General features: G+C 36.0%; 1 long non-coding RNA gene across 2 annotated transcripts in view; it reads right to left on the bottom strand.

Moving 5' to 3' along the window:
* The window catches only part of LOC128852155 (uncharacterized), a 31314-nt gene extending 11672 nt beyond the window's left edge, over positions 1-19642 (bottom strand). Inside the window, exons 1-2 of one of the 2 annotated variants that reach the window (XR_008449816.1) lie at positions 19558-19642; positions 7980-8162 (exon numbers count right to left, since the gene is read on the bottom strand). This is a non-coding gene — a long non-coding RNA (uncharacterized LOC128852155). Of the gene's footprint in view, positions 1-7979; positions 8163-14554; positions 14819-19557 lie in introns of those variants that run through there. The other variant, XR_008449815.1, reaches the window with a different exon arrangement.
* Positions 19643-21310: the final 1668 nt, after the last annotated feature.

Here is a 21310-nt window from a genome sequence, read left to right as displayed (position 1 = left end):
GACATAGTAATAATGGCATCAATTCCAGTAAAACACTTATCAGTACTGAAGAAAGTAATGACAAGGGCTCATGCAGAAAATACTGAGTTCAAGGCAGACAAAATCCCTCTCACGATGAAAGAAATTGACTACATTGGATATAAAATTCCATTAGGAAAACAAACCAGAAGATATCCAAGCTTTAACCATGTTTCACATGGAACCTTCACAGGACAAAACACAAAATAAAACATTATGTAGGGGCCTGCCTTAGATACTTCACATTATAGAAGGTTTTCTGGATGATTTCTCCTTGAAGATGATATATCTCTAATTGCTCCATTGCAGTATGAAGCATGAGGTGGTCATAGGCATAGGGAATGATGAGACACTACAATAAAAAATGTCTACTCTCTCTACTGTTCTGTGTCAAATTCCATCACCCCAGCAAATAAGATAACACTGACACAGGTGCATAGAAATATAGTTGAAGGGTTCTGCACCAAAAAAGTTTGTAAGTCATACTGAGAAAGCTACCCTGCAGTGTAACACAGAAAGAGATGATCAGGATAAAGCCTAGCTTTAAGTGGCAATTTGCTAAACACCCTGAAAGAAAAATATCTGTTAGTGTAGGCATCACACAAACTGTCAGTAGGTGCTGACAGAAAGAAGAAAATAAGTTAATTTCAGACTGAAAGATCACAATATAGACTGTGACAATCTGTGACACTTTTGATCCTTCTTCTTCACTGGATGGCTTGCACTAAGCCATTTAGTTTAATGAAGGGCCAGGTCTTTCCAGCTCCTCCTCCTCTTATGACTCCTCCATTATTTTTTTACATTGAAGTTTGCCTTCTTGACACTTAATACCGATGAGCCTAACATTAAGGATCAATCAGCAAGCTGCCAGAATTTCTGCATTAGTCTGCTCATGTTGCAGACCTCAAAGGGAGCTGCTGCTTGGGAGATGGTTTAGGTGCAGGCTTTTGAATGAAGAAAGAACAATACCATATTGCAATAGGCTCCTCTGCAAAATTATGCCCATATTATTGCCAATGTGATGATGACTCCTTCAAAAGAAGTAAAACGTGCTTCAGATATTGTAAGGGATACTTCCAAAAGTATTTTGCTTTTCTTCCCAGTTTCTAATATGTTTTAAATGGTTTAAACTTTATTTTCTTGTCCATTCCAGGTTCCTGACGTAAAGTGTATGAAGCAGTTAAGAAAGCATAACAGAAATACCAGAAAGTTTTAGCCACCCTTAAGTTTCTCTCCAGGGGAAGTTGCCTGGAGAAATGACAGAGATGCTGTGCTGCAACGGCTCTGGCAGAAGCGAGAGATGAGTCCCAGCTTCTGAGGCAGATGTCACAAACATTTAAACAGCTGCCAGAACCTACTCAGGCTGTCATCAGGCCTGACCTTAAACCCAGTTTAGTTTTTAAATGTTAGGGAGAGAGAAAAGTAGAAAATTAAAAAAAAAGACCAACACAGTAAAGTTACACAGCTGCCTGAAATATTAAATGAAAGGACTGAACATCTGTTCACTTGCTTTTCAAACTTTAATGGTTTGGAGAGATATTCTGTTGTCTTAGATCTTTAAGAACATCTGAGACCCATGCAGCTTCAGCACCTGTGAAACATGACTTCAAAGCTTATTACTCCTGTTCTTTGCCAAACATATGTTGCCAAACACCACAAAAAATTATTAATAATATTTAGGTTGTACTTGGCTTTTGTGTAGTGAATTTCCTGAGCAAGCACCAAAACACTACTTAAGCATCAGAAGCTTGTAATGCACAAGTCAGAAAGGATCATGCACAAAAAAAAATCACTGGAGAATAGTTTAGTAGGGAATAAGCCAAGTATTATATTGATCCATTTTTGGGTTTCATTCCTTTTGTTGTTTTGGGGTTGTTATTTTTTTCCTTTTAATTTCAAAATTTAAACTGATCCTTGCTTGCCAGGATCAGGCATAGTGTATAATGAACTTCTAAGCTTCCTGCCAGAGAGTTCTATTGACATAGTAAAGGGAATTAGGAGAGGGTACAGGAGGGAATTATTAGGCATTTATGTGAATAAGAATAGTTTCTGCAGTTAAACTATATGGTTCATATTTTTATCAGCCATCAAACCCTTTGTTCCAGGACACGGGATGTAAAACAGAGAGTAGACAAATCTGTAGTATAAACATCATTGTAATTTTAGAACTAGATGCTTGCACTGTGCTTCTGGGTATATTTTTGCAACATGAGACTTCAAGAGGTGGTAGAAAGCAAAAAGAAAAAAGTGGTCAGCAAGATTTCTGTTTATATTTCTATTTTCATTTCTAATGGGTTTCCACTGGAGGTATTTATTATCACTCCACGGAGTTTCCTTTGATTACCACAACTTACGGCCTCGACTCTCTCAAATTTCAGCATGCGGTATTACATTACAAAACTTAATTCCACATTTGGAATTTTAGCTTTCATTGAAAGAAGACCTAAATGTAGGTGATATTTCTTTTCAAATGTAACTTTAAACAAAGGAAACATAAGGCTCTAGAGATACATTGGCTATAAGTGAAACTAGGCTAAGTTCCTTGCCACTCATGCATTGTGAAGTATTTTTAATGTTTTATAAATTGTTGATTCAAATGAATAAATGTATACCAGTAAAAGTAAACAGGTAGAATTAATAATAATGATAATAATAACAGCATTAATAATGCAAATCCCATATAAGTCTCTTCAAATTCTGTGAGAGATAAAATGCAATTTCTAAAACCCCCTAAAACTATTAATAAATCTTCATTAAAAATTAAAGCAATAGAATCAAAGAAAAAGAGTGGAGGAATAAAAAGCTATGGGACCGGATAAAAGTAATTAATCAGACCAAGAGGGAAGTATTTTCATAACAAACACAAACTGTGAAGAAAGTTCAGGATTTGGGGGCAGGGAGCTGTTCAATACGGAAGAAATGACGTGGACAAAACCCAGAGTATAAATTGTCACACATTACTAGGAATTCATTATTATCCACGGAAGGAAAGGAATGCATTCTTGGCTATTTATACAAAGGAAGTGTCATCATTAGGTGCTGTTTTATAGCATAAAAAATAAATAGTGAATAGAAGGCAAATTCTGTCACCTTGCATTATTTTTGAATTGTGGTGCCATGCATGCTCTCATACTGTTGCACATGTGCTTACCATTCACAGAATAATTCTACAGAACGAAAGATTTTTACAAACTCTCATTTCCTACGTGAAACTAACTCAAAACGAAGAATCAGAAAGTATGGCTTAATAATAGAGTGTTAGACACACAGGGTGAAAATAATTCAACAAAGATAAGGAGAAAATTGATTTAGGAAGACATTCTGTTTGAAAGTAATTCATTGTTGTCTGAAAGCTGAGACCTAGGTGCGGTATAGTTCAGATATTAGACACGTTTTGCCCTCATACATGTACGTTGCAATAAAACTACAGATAGGGTGCCGTGATTACAGATATAGGCTGTATAATGGCCATTTATTGAGCTGTGCTGTTTTAGATACCATTCCTCATTTAACAGCTGTGATGGAAAACTTCTGTGATATTCATTCCAACACTGACACCCTCAAGTCATATTTCTTCCCTTGTCACAAAGTATTTATTTTTATCAGCGACTTGTCATTCAAGTGTATTAAAAAAAAAAGATGGAGAAATGGGCAGTTGTGAAGCCTCTATGTCAACCGTGAAGATAATGTCTCTCAATTTAGTGCCACTATTTGGTTATCGTACGTTCATAAATAATCAAATATCAGTTCGAAGACTCCAGGCATTATAACTGAGAGAGTGGATGGAAAGTATAGGTGGTGGTGAATTTTTCGCTTACTCTCACAAAACAAGTCATCCTGTTAATAATCTGGCTCTCATCCCAGTCAGACATAACACATTTTGAAGTTGTCTTTCTCCCTGGCTGTGTCAAAATTGGCAGCTATATTCACAGCTAGAAAGCTTCCGAATGGTCAGACAGGTTTGTTTTGTGTTCTTGCCCTCAAGACTTCTGAAGTGCCAGTGAATAGAAGAGAACAAAGGCAACTGCATATCTGCAGCTGCACATTAGTTTGACATCACACGAGTATAAACTCAGAAAGAAATACATTGAAATAGGATGGACAGTCTTAATGACACAGGAGATGTCGTACTCTGAAGCCCAAAACAATAAAACTAAATCAATTTTTAATTTGCTCCTCCTCTGATTTGTATAAACACCGAGGCAGGGAACAGAAGCTGTTAGCTGTTCATTAGGCAGGAAAAACAACATTTGTCATTCCACATTGTATTAAGAGAAATAAAAATATTTTTTAAAAGATAAATATATATATATATAAAAGACAGTTAAAGTCTGTCTCTTCTACAGGAAAAAGAAATGATTTTCAGTACTGACTCAGAACCTCAGCATCTACGTAATATGTCTCTTTATGGGCTCTTACTTCATGCAACTTACACTTTATCATGTTTGTCAAATAAAATTTCTTAAGTTTATGATGACAATTTAGTTTTTAATGGGAACTGAGCAGATGGGAATTCAGGACAGCACAATTCTGGGTATGATGAAGTCAAAGTTATTTCTGATTTGTTACTAGTCATTCTGTAATGTAACACACATTTCTGTGTTTCCTACACATAGAAAATGAAAACTATCATATATCTAATGTATCAGTTAGATTCAACTCAGTCCTGTAATTAGGCAGTGATGGGACTCTACAGGCAGCAGTGGCTGCACCACAGCTTCATAACATCTTTAGCAAAGCAAATACACTGGAATCCTTTCTGTCTATGATTATGTTTACTTCTGTTTTCCTGCTGCAACACTTAATGGGTACAGCTTGGGACTCTCTATAGTTATACCTATGTTCAGATATCCCCATGGTTCACTTCCACTTACCTATACATTTATGCACCAAACTCGGTCGGTTGTTCTGGTGTGTTTAAAAGTAATGTTACCAATGTAAGTCAGATTTCCATTTTCAGTATTACAGAGAACTGCAATGCAGATCCTAAGCACATTTCATTGGGCTTTGTAGCTTCTTCGTATCCTTTAGCTGAAGTTTGTATTAACAGCATCCCACGTTTCCATAGGAGGCTGACACTAAAAGCTTATCTGAAAGGAATACACCCTCTACAAGTAATAAATACACGATAAATATGTAGGATCAGCTAGTACATCCCAAATTGTGGTATACTGATTTATTATGCATTGTAACTCCTGTTCCGTTCTATCAAAAGGAAAAATAAAAAAAAAATCTGTTTAAAAATTACCTCTACATAACAGGACGTCATTGTGCACGTTAATTAATAAAATAAAAGTTGAAATTTCTTTACAAGAGGTACAGCACTATATTCTGGAGAGTTAGAAGGTGCTTGACTTGGTAGATTACGTACCAAGAGATCTAAGTGATCTAAGTGATCTAAGACAAAACCTGCTGCTTTTAAGTCTTCTAATGAACCGCTGCCCAGTTCTGTCAGTCAAAGTTGGAAAATGCTGTATCACTAAATTGAGAGACAGTATCTGATAAGAACATTGTGCAGGAGCCTGTGAGTTTCTTCTTCTGGTACGCCTGAGCCATGCCCACTGCCTTGCTGGGAGTCAGCTACCGGGATGAGCTGGATGCCACCCTCAGCCCCTTTCCACTGCCAGCGGAGATCTAAACATACAGATTCCTCCTGCCCCCAGAGCAAGGGCTGGTTTGGGTGTAAGTACTTGCATACTTCCCTTCCCCATCAAAGTTTTTGCACTCCACTGAAAAAGAATTACAGAGGAAGGAATAGCAATTTGGTAAAAAAAATTAAATTCTGATAATATTATCCTAAGATGCCAAGCTACTTCAAGACATGGTGTAAGAGCTGTGGGTATCTGATTCAGAGACAGATGATATTATGGTGTTGAAAGCCATAATGTGCTGCTACATGTCTTTGTGCGGGAGGGAATGGAGGGTGGGTGTTGTTGGTAGACAACCTCTTTTTAAAGTCGTAAGTTGCAAGAATGACCCCTATTACAAAATTCTGGTCAGCCACCCTTTACAATTACCCTTGACCCAGCTATCCCCTCTGGCATCCTCTAAATATGCCCCGCTTACCATTTTTTTCCCATGGAAAATCACAAAGCATCTCACAACATTCTAACATATAGCAGGACACCAGTATTAGTTCAGCACAGCTCCCTAACAGTGCACTACAATAGACATTTATGGTCCTGTAAAATTAGGCTAATGTGTTTAGTAAATCTGTTTCTATAAAGGTTACAGAATGTGCTACTTTCATCATTACAGGTGGAACATGGCTTCTATGCATTTGACATTTTGGAGTGTCTTTTCATAGATTCTAAAAGGTCTTTTTATCATGTAATTATCTAAAACTTGTTCCCATAGGAGATCTGAAAACGAGCAACTTCTCTGTTCATATGCATCAATTTTCTTATACAGAATATTGATCCTCATGAGGGTTTACTTGCTCTACATCCCACTGGAAGGGCTCGTATATGTTTTAATTTTTATATATATATGTGGGTGCATGATCTTTTCCCACCTTGCAAAGGTGATGAGAAGGATTGTAAATTACTTTATTTCAATTTACTCTGAAATGCAAACTTTTGTGGATGCGTTTGTATATCTACTCTTTCCCAAGGCATCATAAAATTCTAAGAGTTTCACAACTACACACTCATATTTTACTTGTGTCTTTCTGGAAATGTCAGGGACAAGTAATATCATGCACTGCAGTCTGAACATGTATATACATGTGATTTTATATTTATGTTTGAATAAGGCAGTGTGCATCACTATTTTGAGAAATAAGCTTTGATCAGTATTGTTGCTAACAATGTTAATTCTAATGCACAGTATTCTTAAGAAAGCGTATAATGGGGCGTTTTGCAATTCAAACACAATTAAAAAGCAACATCAAATAGATGTTTTGTTTTGATTTAAAATATAAGTGATTCAGGTCTCTAAATATATTCTACATTAAGAATACTAGAAAACAAATACCTTAGGCTGCTTTCATTGCTGTCTCAGAAAGCAGGGGTTTCTGCAGCTTACTGACAACTCAGATTCCTCCTGGTCCATGAAATGAGGATGGAGTTCAGCTCATGAACCTTGAGCCTGCCGACACACCTCAGCACTCTCAGGGCCATCCCATTACCTTCAGAGCACCCAGCAGCTTTGTTCTGTGACTTCTTCTCAATCCAAATATAGTTTTCCATACCCATCGGCTCCATCCTAAAGAAGGTGCCAGTTGGCAGCCTAGTTGCCCCTAGTGAGGGCTTTATCAAATAGCAGAGGATGTCCAGGTGCGACTTAAGAGCACTGATATCCCCTCAAAAAATCCTACTGCTGCTACTGGAAAAAGTATGTTCCCAGTCTGAATGAAAAGCGGTTAGAGGGGACCAAAAAGCAAATGCTTATTTACAAACTGAATGAGTTTATGAAGAAAATTACTGCAAGGCAATCACTGAAACACACAACAGATTGTTTTCAGAGTATCACTTCAACTTGAGATTTCATATTGGCTCGCCAGTGTTACAAATATTTTTCTTGCTTCCTGAAATCACATGTAGAAATCCACTTTCCTTAAGCTTGTTATTTGATCCTGATTTAACAAAAGGTCTGTCTGAAGTCTCTACACTTTAGATGCGTATGTTATTTGTTGGAATGATCTCTAATCTTTAGAAGTGAAATAAAGGCTCCGGAGTACAACATATATAAGATGAAAAACTTAGAGCAACCTCTACTGCTTCATACTAGTTGATAAATTACACATTACGATACACTGTAACCCCTCCTAGTAGTAGTCCAAATATTGTATATTGTTTTTGCGTATCATTTTCTCTTGGAAAGCATGCTTTTCCACTCGTAAATTTAGTCCCTGCCTCCAGCAGAAGTTATAAAACATTAGAGGAATAACAGAAAAGGAGAGAAAAAAAAAATCTGAAGAAATGATTGCACACCAGAAGATATGAATATAATAGACTCACCCATGAACATGAGTTTGCTGGGCAGGCTCATAGAAATATTTTCACTGATTCTGCTCCAGGTATTGGAATGACACCGGTGCATGTGGTCAGCCAGCAGGCAGGAGGGGTCACACTCAGGGCAGCATCACTTCTTTGGAGGGGAGAAGTTGTTTCGCGCCTTGTGAGTCCAGCCTGAACATGGGCCTGCAACAGGGAAACTGCTCAGCTCTGCTGTTCTGAGAAAATTCCACTCACAGCTTTATATGCAGAGGCAGTGTGAGGACTAAGTTTTTTGACACAGAGCAATTCCAAGCATGAGAAGGCCATTTTGGCTAAACCAAAAGGCATTCAGTGCCTTAGAATATGTATAACTTATCACAGGCTACCTGTTTCTTGCATCTCCACTTTCAAGTACAAGTAACACTCTACTAGTTATTTTCTGACCTCTTTTTTTTTTTTTAAATTAAGTTTCAACCTTAGATTGGATATTGAGCTTATGCAAACTACGTGCTTGTTGAGAAACAGAGTGAAATTCTTTCAATGATAGTCAGCGTATTCAAAGAAGCCATATGGAGTTCTGTGGTAATGGGGCACAAATCTCTGTAAGAACGTCCTAAAGCAAAGGAAAGCTTGCCACTCTTTGATTCAGCTGTGCCATATTCTCGCTGAAGCAAGACTTATGCTTCCATATAGTGGGACAGCAGACTTGCCCAGATGTGCCAAGGCTCTTCTAGCAGTAAGGGAACTTAGTTGGACTTGTGAGTGTCAAACACTGAAGTCACAATGAGTTTGTAAAAGGGAGCAGTTTGACTTGAATGACTTTATCGTGTAAGACAGAAGGACTGAGTGGTGCGCTAATGCTCAAATCAGCCAAGTGACACCTGGAGTGAGGTGGAGACCTCACAGACTGGTGTTGCTTCAGTTACAAACAGAAAGACCCCTGAAAACTCCTACTATGTTCCCCACCCTGAAGGAACGATGAACAACTGAGTTCTGCTTCTGATGACAGCAGGCCCTACCAAGAGCCAATTAACACATAATAATTGACTTAGTCCCACCTCACTAAGAGATGCCAAAGAGTTTTCAAAAATATAAAACTGGAACCTAAAACCCCTTTCTTTTTAGTGGAGTCAAATGACTACCTTATCTGACTGATGCGTTGATGGGCCTGGACCTCTCTTTGGCTCCCAACAGAAAGGCATGTCTTTTTTGAGAAGAATCATACCTCTGACTTTGCTGTATTGTTCCTCAAGAAAATAACTACTAACTCAAATTACAATTGTTACTTCATATATATACGCACTCATATACATATATATATATGTGATAATTTTTAACCAGTTGTAATCATCTAGCACTAGTGCAGCAAGTGAATTTATCAGTGGTAATTCCAAACCTGTTTTGTCTGTCACTTTTAATAAATTACCTATTGTTTCAGCATTGCAAAACTCTCTCAATGAGAGTCCTTGGGAAGGCTCTGACAGACATCATGAAACTGCTTCGATGAAAGCCCATTTGGCTCTCTTGCAACAAATTTAAACCTGTCAGTGAAAAGCCTGTGAGGGGACTCTGACAGGCAAACTTGTGGGTGACAGTCCATGAGGGGAAGCTAGCTCTTACATCTTTACCTAGTACCATCCTAAAGAGAGAGTAGAGAAAATCACGAAATGCTTTGGACATAATCCTTTAGACATAAATCTTTGACCAAGTCTGGGTCTCAAGTTTGATCCAACAATGCCTAGTCTCCACTCCAAGGAGTTTAGAAAGCCTAGTTATTATACAGAACAGTTAAATTTGCTAGAATCCCAATCATGTTCATCCCTGTTATGGCAAATACTCTGATTTTTTTTCTGCGAACTCTATATCATTTTTCAACCAAGTGAAATGCCCAGAAACATTAACGAGTTTTCAGGATGGTGTAGGGTACTTAAGATAACCTGTGTAAGGAATTTTGAGACCCAGCAATATGGTACTGTTATTGTTATAGACTCATAGAGTAATTAAAGTTGGGAAAGACCTCTAAGATCATCAAGTACAACCATCAGCCCAACATAAGTGCCATGTCTACACATTTTTGGAACGCCTCCAGGAACGGTAACTCCACTGCTTTCCTGTCAGCCTTTACCACTCTTTCAGGAAAGAAATTTTTCCTAATATCCAAGCTAAATCACCCATGATGTGACTTGAGTCCATTCCTTTTCGTCCTGTCACTTGTTACCTGGGAGAAAAGACCAAAACCATCTCACTGTAATCTCCTTTCAGGTAGTTATAATGGATGATAAGGTCTTTCCTCAGCCTTCTTTCCTCTAGACTAAAAAAACCCAGGTCCCTCAGTTGGGTCTCACAAGACTTGTGCTCCATACCCTTCATCAGCTTTGTTGTCCTTCCCTGGGCATGCTCCAGGACCTCAATATTTTTCTCGTAACGAGGAGACGAAAACAAAACAGAGTACTCGAGGTGTGACCTCACCAGTTCTAAGTACACAGAGGCACTATTACTACCCTGAATAAACAATAATTTACTGAAGGGAATTATGTCTTTTTTAGAAAAATGTTAAAATTAGTTTCTACCTAAGCAATACCAAAAAAAAAATCTCGTAGAATAATATGGAAGACTGTCTTTCTTTGCTGTATTCTGTGTGGGCAGTAGGTTAACTGTTAGTGGAAGTAAGCGTAAATTCAAATTTCAACCTCTCAAGAGCTGGCACCCACTTAGAAAAGTCATCATAGATTTTGCAGGAGACTAAATAATATTTTATCTAATATATATATGAAATTATAGATATTATTTTAAATTAATATCTTAAAATTTAATATTTTTCTTACTGCTGCTACACTTAGTGAGACTAATAAGCATAAAATTACAAGTAAGGAGAGAAGAATTTTAAAGACACATAAAATATAGCTACCTTGATTTAGGATTTAACAGGTTTGCTGAGAAACAAAAATAACTGCAAGTAGCTATGCTTACTGACACTCTTCTTACCTGTGTCTAATTAGTCCAAGCAGGGAAAACAGTAGGTTCATACTCTCCCTTGTTTAACAGTTCGAAAACATCAAAATACAGTAGCAGTTTAGGTAATTAGTTTTGGTCAGGTACATCTAGTTACTTCTCTTAGTTAATATGGTGGTCACAGTACTGACAGAAAAGTTCAAGCAATGACAAAAGTGGAATCGGCAGATCCCTATTTCTGGCAGAGTGTGGGCACTCTTCACCGAGAACCCATTGTGATCACTAGGAATATCACACGTTCTGTCCTGCTTCTCTTTAGCACTCCAATTCCATGGATCAAATTTAGTCTCCACTGCCACTGCACTTCCTTCATTGAACTTCCAGAACAGGTACAATTGTGATTATAAAAATACAAATTTGTACTAGAGAAGATAGACCTTCACTGTCCTTCTTTCTCTGTACCTAGGACCACTGTGATCAAACAGCATTTGAACATGTAAATATGATCTTTCTTCTCTGTCACTGGTTTTATGAACACAGAATCACTGTTTGCCCATCATATTAAGTCATTGGTCATGATTGAGTCCTTCCAGATGTTTCCTCTCTCCTCTAAAACTAAGCTGTGACTCCATAGTTAGTCAATTATTTTTCTTTGCAGTAATTAGTCCCTGATGAACCACTGATGCAACATTATGGATGTGCAGTAAGTTAATTGTACGAAGGATGCACAAAGTTAAAACTCTTAGGAGCAAATAAGGGAAGATCTGCTTAGCAGTTCAACTAAAAGTACCACATTAAAAACCTATGGATACACCTTGGAGAGGGAGAAGAAACTCAAGACTGTTTATGAAAAGACCAGCTGGAAACAGGTTTTCTCTTATAAATCACCTATAACTAGAAAGAATTTTGAAAACGAATGTTTTTCTCACGTGGATGCACTTCATGGATAAAACTGAATTGATCATATGTGGAAAGTCTTTACATTTGCTAGAGGAGAATAATCACATGGCCTCCCAAAAGTGCTAGATAATTCATTCTTGTTTCACAACAGACCCATTCCGGGACAAGTTTCATTATTTGTCACTTTATCTACAAAAAAAACCAGCAAACAACTTCAGAGTTTGCCTCATGGGAATATCCTTGTACCTAAGATTCTTTTCTAGAAACTGTGACAACAAACAAACAAAAAAATAAAATCTTTCAGATAGAAGCGATAAAAAATGACTGCTTGTTTAATACCTTATTTTTTCCCTGACATCATTTAGCATCTCTACTATAAGTATTCCTGTAGATCAAACACCTGCAGCTATATGTAACCTACTACAGGTAAGTAATGCTTCTGCTGTGATAATTTCATTAAGTTGTGATCTATGTAGTTTGTATTTGGTGCAACTATATCATACAGTATGCACGTGAATACTAGAACATCCTCCAATCCACTAGAAAAATTTTGGGAAATTTGCTACTTCTGACAACTTTGAACAACTTGGACTGAATTATTGGCCATCAATATTAAATTATATTATAAACTGCAAGGCATAGAAAATGTAACTTTCTAGTTCTTTTGACAATAAATATTGAAAAATATTTTTCCGATTTTTATTCCGTGTTGCCAGAAGAATTATTTTTGTAATGGCTTTAAATGTTAAGGACTAGTTTTCTTGTTTGTTCGCATTTTCTATACAATATTTCAAATATTTTACTCAGTCATGTCCTGGATTTTTTATTTTTCTTTTCTTTTTTTTTTTCTGGAATTGTGGTTGGTTTTCACCGAGTGTTCTTTTAACTCAAAAAATGAATAGCTAAAAGGTAAAGGGCCGATGGTGTTTACTATAAACCCTCTCCTCCATTAAGAAAATAAAACAGAGCTGTGCAGCTATTTCTGAAGACTGAGTTAAATATCTAAAAGAGCACTTTCTTCCCACTCTCCCTATCATAATACCTCAAACAGCTGAAAAGTAGAAAAACACCTATGTTTGTATGTCCTTGTCCTTTTCAAAATGTTTTCTTCCTTTATACTGGTATATTTTTTTCCCATTCTCCTAAACATGGGCTAACACTTGCCAATGGTTGATAAGATTTTTCTTTTTCTTCCAGATTCTTATTTTATTTGTGTCTTTAACACACTGCATGCCTGAGCAAACTAGCCAAAAAAAACAGAGATAAGAATTTAGTGTTAGATCTCCAGGGGGTTATCACCTTTTGAGCTTTACAGATGCAGATAATACCAATTGCACGTAATACCAATTAAACCTTATTCTGCCTAAATTGATTCTATCAACAGTGAAATTAGTACTCTGGAAAGAAATGGGGGAGGGGAGAAGAAAATGTGGATAATTTGAGCCATCAATTGGACAAAAGTTGATGTAGTGATGTTAACTTCAAAAAAATCTCTCTGGAGACCCACAAAAGGCACATAGATAACTTGTTTAAGAAGAAAATAGATAGCAAATGCTGCCTGTCAGTGCTGTGGGCTTCAGCACTACTACTAATATATAACTTCAACCATTATTTACTGGCTTGGTCTTACTGTACAGTCCCAAAGATCTTTAGAGGATACATTTATAAAGTAGAATCTACACATCTGTATAAATCATGGGTAAGAATCTCTTAAAACATCTTTTTCGGCTTCAACTGTTTGACAACAGACCACACGGTCATGATTTACAAATCTATCGGCTACCTCTTATATCACAATGGTTGGACTTGTCCCTAGCTAGAATAAATAATAGAGACTTCAAAAACAGTTTAATTTTGCTCATTAACATATTAGGCTATCCCTCCTGTATTCTCTCTTGCATTTTACATATGTAAAAATGTTACAAATACAACATACAAATAAATTTTCTTTGCATCATAAAGGGATTTTTCCCGTCTTCCAAATTCAATTTATTCATTGAAAGAGCTGAAAAACTGTATTAAAAAATGTCCTTTCCCCTCACCACCAAACAAAAATAAAGCATTTGCTTCTAGCAGTGTTAAGTGATGTTTGATGCTCCAGAGAGCCTTCAACATTCATTACAGAGTCAACCAGAGCTTCATTAAATATCAGTCTAGCATGTGTATATGTGGTACTGAGCGCCAGCCTCAGGAGCTCCCTTAGGCGATGTTCTATAGGTTTCTTTCATCTGTCATTTTGCTTTGACTTGAGGCTATTATCACTTTTATCATTGACAATAGAAAACTCATTCCTGTGTGCATTTCATTTTCATTATTCCTGCCCCGTGAGGATGACTGACACATACAGATTCTTTTTCATCTCTTAAAATATTGTAATTAATCATTTTAAATTCTCGCCTTAGAGTGTTCTTTTATTAGCATTGGTAGATGGAATCAAATTAAAACTGTGTATTGGTATGGAGAAAACTTGCTGGTCTAGCCTGGCTCAGTAGCAAAAGACCAGCTCTTACACATTTCACACTGTTTTAACTGCCCTGCATTTATTCTACCCTGATATTCGTTAACATGAACGGAGTGTAAATATGGGAGTGACTAATGTTTTGAAATACTAAACATATAAAACTGAAAAAAAAAATCAGCCTTTTTTCTCCGTTTGAACATCACCGAAGGTTTTCAAATCTGAAAGTCACTGTGTGCAGCTATGAAACAATTATAAAAATGAGGAAAACAGATCTTTAACATACAGAGCCCGTCAGAGACTGAAGAGACCTGGATTACTGCTGCTGCCATGGGCTTCACAAGTTATCTTGAGCAAATGACAAGTTCTCTTCTTGTTTTCCACCTGCAAAATTAAGATATGAGTGCTCCTTCTTCCCTCTTGCTTCACTTGTTTAGGTTGTGGGCTCTTCTATACAGAAACAGCCTCTTATAACTGCCAAGGACTGTGTCTTCCACGATCTCACTAATGTCAAGCACATAATAATTGTGTGCCATTGCTATAATAGTTACTGCCTGTGCATTAAATTATCTGAAAGAGACAGCACTAAGAGAAGCACAGAGAAGCCTTATTCCTGCAGGAGTGGTGCCATTCCCCTTCTCTCCACGCATCAGGACAAATTACCATAGAAACAACCGCCAGTGCTGAACAAGTGACAGACCCTTACTGGAATTGGAGGGGGAGAAGATATGCAAGCATAACAGCACCGCCGTTTGTGTTTGCCTCAGAAGTTTAAAGCCTAACTGAGGAAAAAAAAAAAAAAAAAGCAGAATACAGAAAAATAACATTAGACCTGAGTTTCAGTAGTGATATTTGGCATCTTTTTAAAATGTATTGAAAATGCAGAAGGTGCTGTATTTCATTATCTCTCTTTTCAACAGTTTCTGTTCCAGATCACATTGGTTTATTTTAAAGCTCAATTTTTAAGAAAACGTATAAAAAAATAAATCACGGGCATTTTCCTATAAGAACCTGCAACACAATCCTGCCTTAGTTTAAGCCAATTTTCTTTTCTTTGTAATTCCTGAGGTGACACGAAGGTACTAAACATATTGGTATATGGCAGCTTGCAATTTTGGAAATCCTGATATTTCACATCTTTCCTATATAATGTTTTTATCTCCTATATATGAAGGCTTGAAAAGAATTCATGAGAGCATAAAGTACTGCTGGTTTTGTCAGATCCCAGTCTAGGTAAGCCTTCCTTGAGAGAGCTTTCTGGCCTCTCTTAGGTGTGCAACAAGGATAAACAATGGACAGACCTTCCAAACGCTCCACTTCTGTATTATTTCAGTGCTATTTCAGTATAACGGTTTCATTCAGAAGCAAATACTTTGCTGTAGATAAAATAATAAATAAGTTTCACAAAGTTTTCTTTCACTTTATATGCAAGATTAAAATAGATTTTCAGTGTTGGTATTGATAATGTATCAGAACGTGTAGGGTATTACATTTAATGGCAAGTTATCACCTTGAGCTCTATTTCTTTTACTTGAAAAAAATATCTTTCATTCTTAAGAACATCCAGTGACAGCCATTCTGCCATCTACTCACACTTTTAACAGCAAATTGCTTTAATGTGTGCAACCAGATGTCTGAGGTAGCACCTATGCAAATGAAAATTTGGAACCTTTATTCCAATTTATTCTTGACTCTATTCAGAATACCTTTTCGCAGAAGTATTACGGAATACCCACTTCCCAGTATCTCGTGTTACAGATCCAGATGCTTTATTATAAATTAATAGGAAAAACTTCAGGCTTGGCCTAAAATGTAAAGATCACCGTTTAAGGCATGTTTCATATCAGTTATCCATCTTGAATATAGATGCGTTACATCCTAGACTGCCTGAATAAGGAATATTTTAAATATTTTCAGCTGAGTTACAAAAATTTGAGTACCTAAATTTACATTCTATCCAAAATGGCATTGGAAATTGAAATAAATCTTTCAATAAAAGTAAAACTTTAAAAGTTCATTACTATTTGAAAATATTTCCTTGAAAGTAATCAAGACTAAGGTTGTAAAACATTGTGTTTAGCCAAGAAACGTATCTTTTTACTATGAAAAGAATCTGGGTTTCTCACCCAGGCTCACCTAGACTGCCAAGGAGCACTGACTGAATGCGATAATGAAGGAATTTTTACATTTTACAGTTTTCATAGAGGCTGATTGGGTAAATTTTATTCAAGGGAAATCTCACTTCTTAAGATCTGTGAAGCCAGATGGTGCCCCATGAAGCTGCCTTTGAGCAAAGTATTTCTCTTATAATTTGAGAAATGCCCAATTTTTCTAGTTACATATGGAATTCTTTCTGCTTTAAGGTCAGCATTTGGCAAACGCAGCACTCCATGTCTATTTGGTGATCCTCACTGTCACAATTATTTCTATGAGTCATCAGAGGAACTAGAATCTAGTAAGGAAAGCATCAAAGAAAAAGCATCTAGTATTTAAGAAAAGAGCCTATTAATTAAATATGCTGCAGAAATCAGATTTCATTTTCAGTTCTAGAAAACGTATCCTGTACAGTGAGTGGCCCATGTGGCATTTTGGGGGCCATATGCTATACTTTTTAATAAACTGAAGAAATTTAAATATTTAATGTTATTTAAAAACAAAATATGTGATATCCACTAACCGTATGAACTGACACTCAATGTGTCATTAGTTTGTTTATGGTACACATAGACCAGTCGAGGCGTGCATATAATGAGACACCAATTCACTGGAGACCTCATGATAATGGCACTTCTGTGGAAGTATATGTAATCCTGAGGAAGAGTCACGGGGAACTTACAATAGCTTGTAATTTTGGCTTGGTGCCTTGAAAACACATCCTGTTGTATTTAAATAGGTCAGCACTGACAGACTGATAGCGTAATTAATGTTGATTAAACCCATGTAGAATCAAGAAAATATGATGTAACAACTAGTTTAGAACTATTTTTTATATGACATAAATAATCGAGAGACCTAGAAATCCAAATGTCTCATGGATGGTTAGGTTATGATTCAACCCTGACTGAACTGACTGAATTGTTTGAATACTTAAACATATTTATTACAGATTATTTTTTTTTAATTAATCATGACTGATAGTGGTATCTGTCATTAACTGAGGATTTAACTGTTTTACCAATAAAATACGTTAAATGAATATGAGAAAAAGTTCCTAATATAAAGAGCTATATATAATCAACTTATATACAACTATATATAATCAACTTTATAGTACAAAGGAAGAAAAATAACCTCAATTTTTTGTCCAAGCTTCAAATCAAATACAAACTGATTAACAGGAAAAATATTTGGTATATATTCTAGAAGAAAATCTAAGCAAATAAAAGAATGCAACTGGAACAATTTTGTGTAAACAGTTCTACAGAGCAAACACTCATTGATTAACTAATTTTCAGCACTGCTGGGGTTGGTGTAATACTGGAACTTTCAGCACAGGCAGCACTTATCTTCCAGAGCAAGAGCTAATAAATCAAAATTATTTTGTTCCCTTGTAAGTTCCATTGTCTCTTGTTACATCAACATTAAAAATACGTAACACTATGAGTGTGCATCTCAAAATTTTCAGTAGTCAGGAATTATTTTCTTGTTAACTGCCTCTAGCACTTTTTAGCTCTGCCTGCATGTTTCTCTGTTGTCACTGAACAGAGATAGGATCTATTAATCTTGTTGCTTTGTCTTCTCTGCATTATGGCACAGAGAAGATACATAAAATCACACTCTTTCCCACCAAAGAGACTACCAGCAAAAGTCAGCTGGAAGTCCTGTCCAGCTGTATCATTATGAGGGGAGAAAAGGACCTTCTGCTACAACAACTCACTTTTACTCAGGTCTGCTATAAAGTGAAATTAAGATGTGCAATTACATGGAGAAAATTCCGAGTTAAGATCCAGGTAGGGTTATGCACATTGAAAGCAGAATCATGATTAAGCACACCTGCTTCAAATTTGTGAAAGATTGTTGACTGTCACACAGGACTCCACAAGTTATATTCAAAACGTGACTTCTTTGTTAGTTTTGGCTTAAAAAAACCCTCTGTAAGACAGTTATGGTTATCTTTCATGGACTGATTTAGAGGCGAGTTCATTTCATTTGCAGTCCAAAGAGCAGACACTTATTGGATTTATTTTCCATTATTTACCATAGAAATGAGCTCATCACTATTCCATTTCATATTTTGTATTAATCAATTCATTTTTCTAGCTTGCAATCAGTTTATTAGTTTCAATAAGTGCTTCATGAATAGTTAATGATAACATAAAACAACAAAACCCAGAATCTGGTTAAAAATAACATCCTTTGAACATTTTGGCCTGCTGCCATTATTATAAGTGACTGGTGAAAGGTAGAACACACGTCACTTTCAGCACAATTATTTGCAAGGGTCAACATGGCACATCACAGCTTCAGGATATGACTATAATAAATATCATATGAGAAAACATTCATAACCTTTTGAAGACTATCTATGCTATAATTTCCTAGATGTGTGCGGCACAGCCTGTATTATTTTAGATCCATCTACTAGAGGTGCCAAGGGGAGCTGTCAGTTGTTCTTATGATTTTCATCAAGGCCTTAAACTGAAAAGAATAATAGCTATATGCAGGCAGTGTTATGAAAATACATATAAAATAGTGTCAGAATAGAATAATAGTTATAGGGAATCTCATGTAATCTACAATATATATCAATAATTAAAAACTAATTCAATTTTCCAGAAGTATTTAATATTTTTGTATAATACGGAGCTACTAATCAATTCCAAGTTGCTGTATGCACGCAAACATAAATATTGTTTAGTGATGAAAGTACATATTTCAAAATGAGTTCTAGAGTTGTCCTCTAAGAGCCGACCAAGTGATAGTATCATAGCTTTTCTGTTTAATTTATTCCAAAACCTCAACGCTCCTGAGGATTTTAATGTCAACTCAGATAAAAACTACGTCTTAAAATGCTCTGTACACTGAGAACCATTCTAAGCATAGATACACAAATAGGTTTTGATACCGCCCGAGAAAAAAAAAGATTGAAAGTATGTCTCAAAAAGCTCTCTTCCAACCTCTTCTTCTAAGTAAGAAAGATGATGTCTCCAAACCATCCCATTGACAATAACCTCCAAAACCAAACACTTGGACATCATGTCTTTAAAACAAATTGATAAGAAATCTAGAAATTATTCAAATAATATTTTTTTATCATTTGTTTTTAAACAAAGGTAAAAAGCATATTACCTTAATGAAGTTCTCTAGGGTCATCCAGATATTTTCTTCATACTTAATGATTCCTTAATAAAAGAATAAACTCAACCAAGATATTAGTCAATTTTGTTGACTAACATCCAGACAAATTACAACATGCAGAAACATAATGAATGTTCACACAGCAAGACAAAATGACCGTAAATTTGGCTTGGCAAACAATGAATCTCACCTACTACACCTCTCTCAATCATGGTGTTTGTTTTGGTTTTTTATTAAATATTTATATTTAATATATAAATATATATAAATATATATTAAATATATTTATATATAAATATATTTATTTATATATATATATAAATATATTAAATATTTAAATATTTTAATTTATAAGCAAGTTATGAAGTTATTTATTGTATGCCTCTTCATTAAGCTCTTCTTCTATCCTTTCTCATAGATTTCTCCAGACACTGACGTTTATTTATATTCGGGGTTTTCTTTCATACGGCAATTAAAACAGCCAGGAAAACCATAAACAGCATTTGATTGAACTGCTTAGAAGTAAAAAATATGTAGCATCTCCTCAAAGGAAAATGTAAAAATACAATCATCACCAATACCATATTGATAAGAACACTCTGCCAAGCACTGCTTAGAATCTAACGCTCATAGTTTACAATGAAACAAATAAAGTCAAATTTATAGTGATGACAGCAGTGCAAGTCAGTCCTTATTTGTTGGTGACAACTACTGCATGTCTGTAAGTTGTTTTTCTTTTGAATCACAAAAGTAGAGTGAAATCTGAGTTTTAGAATTGACTATACTGAAGGCAGAGTTTCATTCCATACCAGTAGACGTAGTTTGCATGAAAGCCATCACCTCATAAAGTCCAATCCACTCTTACTTTGACGACAAATAGAATGAGCTGTGGAGTGTGCTTTTTTTTCCAGGAAGAGCATTATATTGTGAATTACTGTAAGATGCCATCCACTCTCTTTCATGACTGAAATGCATGGCAAAAACGCCAGGTGACTGCAAAGGTGTGAGGTCAGACCTCAGTTTCTGGAGGAGCTTTCATCACCACATGCACCTTGCAGTCATATCTTCCTCTGCTTCAGGCTAAATGAGGTAGTGCCCTGAGATGACAGAAGGAATAGAAATAAACTGCTGAGGAAGAAATAATTTTTGGCTCCTCGATTTAGATTGCATTTTACAACTTCCAGCTGGAAATTGGAAATTTTGATTATGAAGGGCATTAGCAAATAATTTGTATTAGCAAGAAAGAGGAAGGACCCAGGTTCTTCTCTCTGTCACTTGAAAAGAAGGAGGTAACACATTGTCAACAGTAGCCAAAACAGCCTCTACTTTTCTGACTAACAGCATCACATTAGAGGTTCTGATTCTCCTCATGAGAAATACTGAACTTAGTTTCACAGATGCAAATCATATTCATTCTTTATCTGAATGAGTTTCAGATTTGCAATAGTATAATTACAGTAATTGCATCTACATTTATTATACCAATTTACCTTACACTTTGCCAGTTATAAAGAATATCTCATGCAATGAGTGCATTTCACAGTGTGCGGGTACCACACTTTTAGCATTCAAAATGCTGCAGAAGAGATCCTTCATGTAAAAAGATTTTTTTTTTTATGTTTTCCCTTAGAAATAACTTTAAAAAAAAAACATTTGTATAAAGGAGTCTCTACACCATAGCACTTCTTTCTTTTTCCCTGGAAGATTTACCTTCCCAATCTTGATGGCAAAAAGCCTTGTAGCA

The sequence above is a fragment of the Cuculus canorus genome, chromosome 4 (genome assembly GCF_017976375.1).
Source record: "Cuculus canorus isolate bCucCan1 chromosome 4, bCucCan1.pri, whole genome shotgun sequence".
Lineage (NCBI taxonomy): Eukaryota > Metazoa > Chordata > Aves > Cuculiformes > Cuculidae > Cuculus > Cuculus canorus.
Note: the sequence above shows the minus strand (reverse complement) of the source record. Positions and strands in the feature narration are given on the sequence as shown.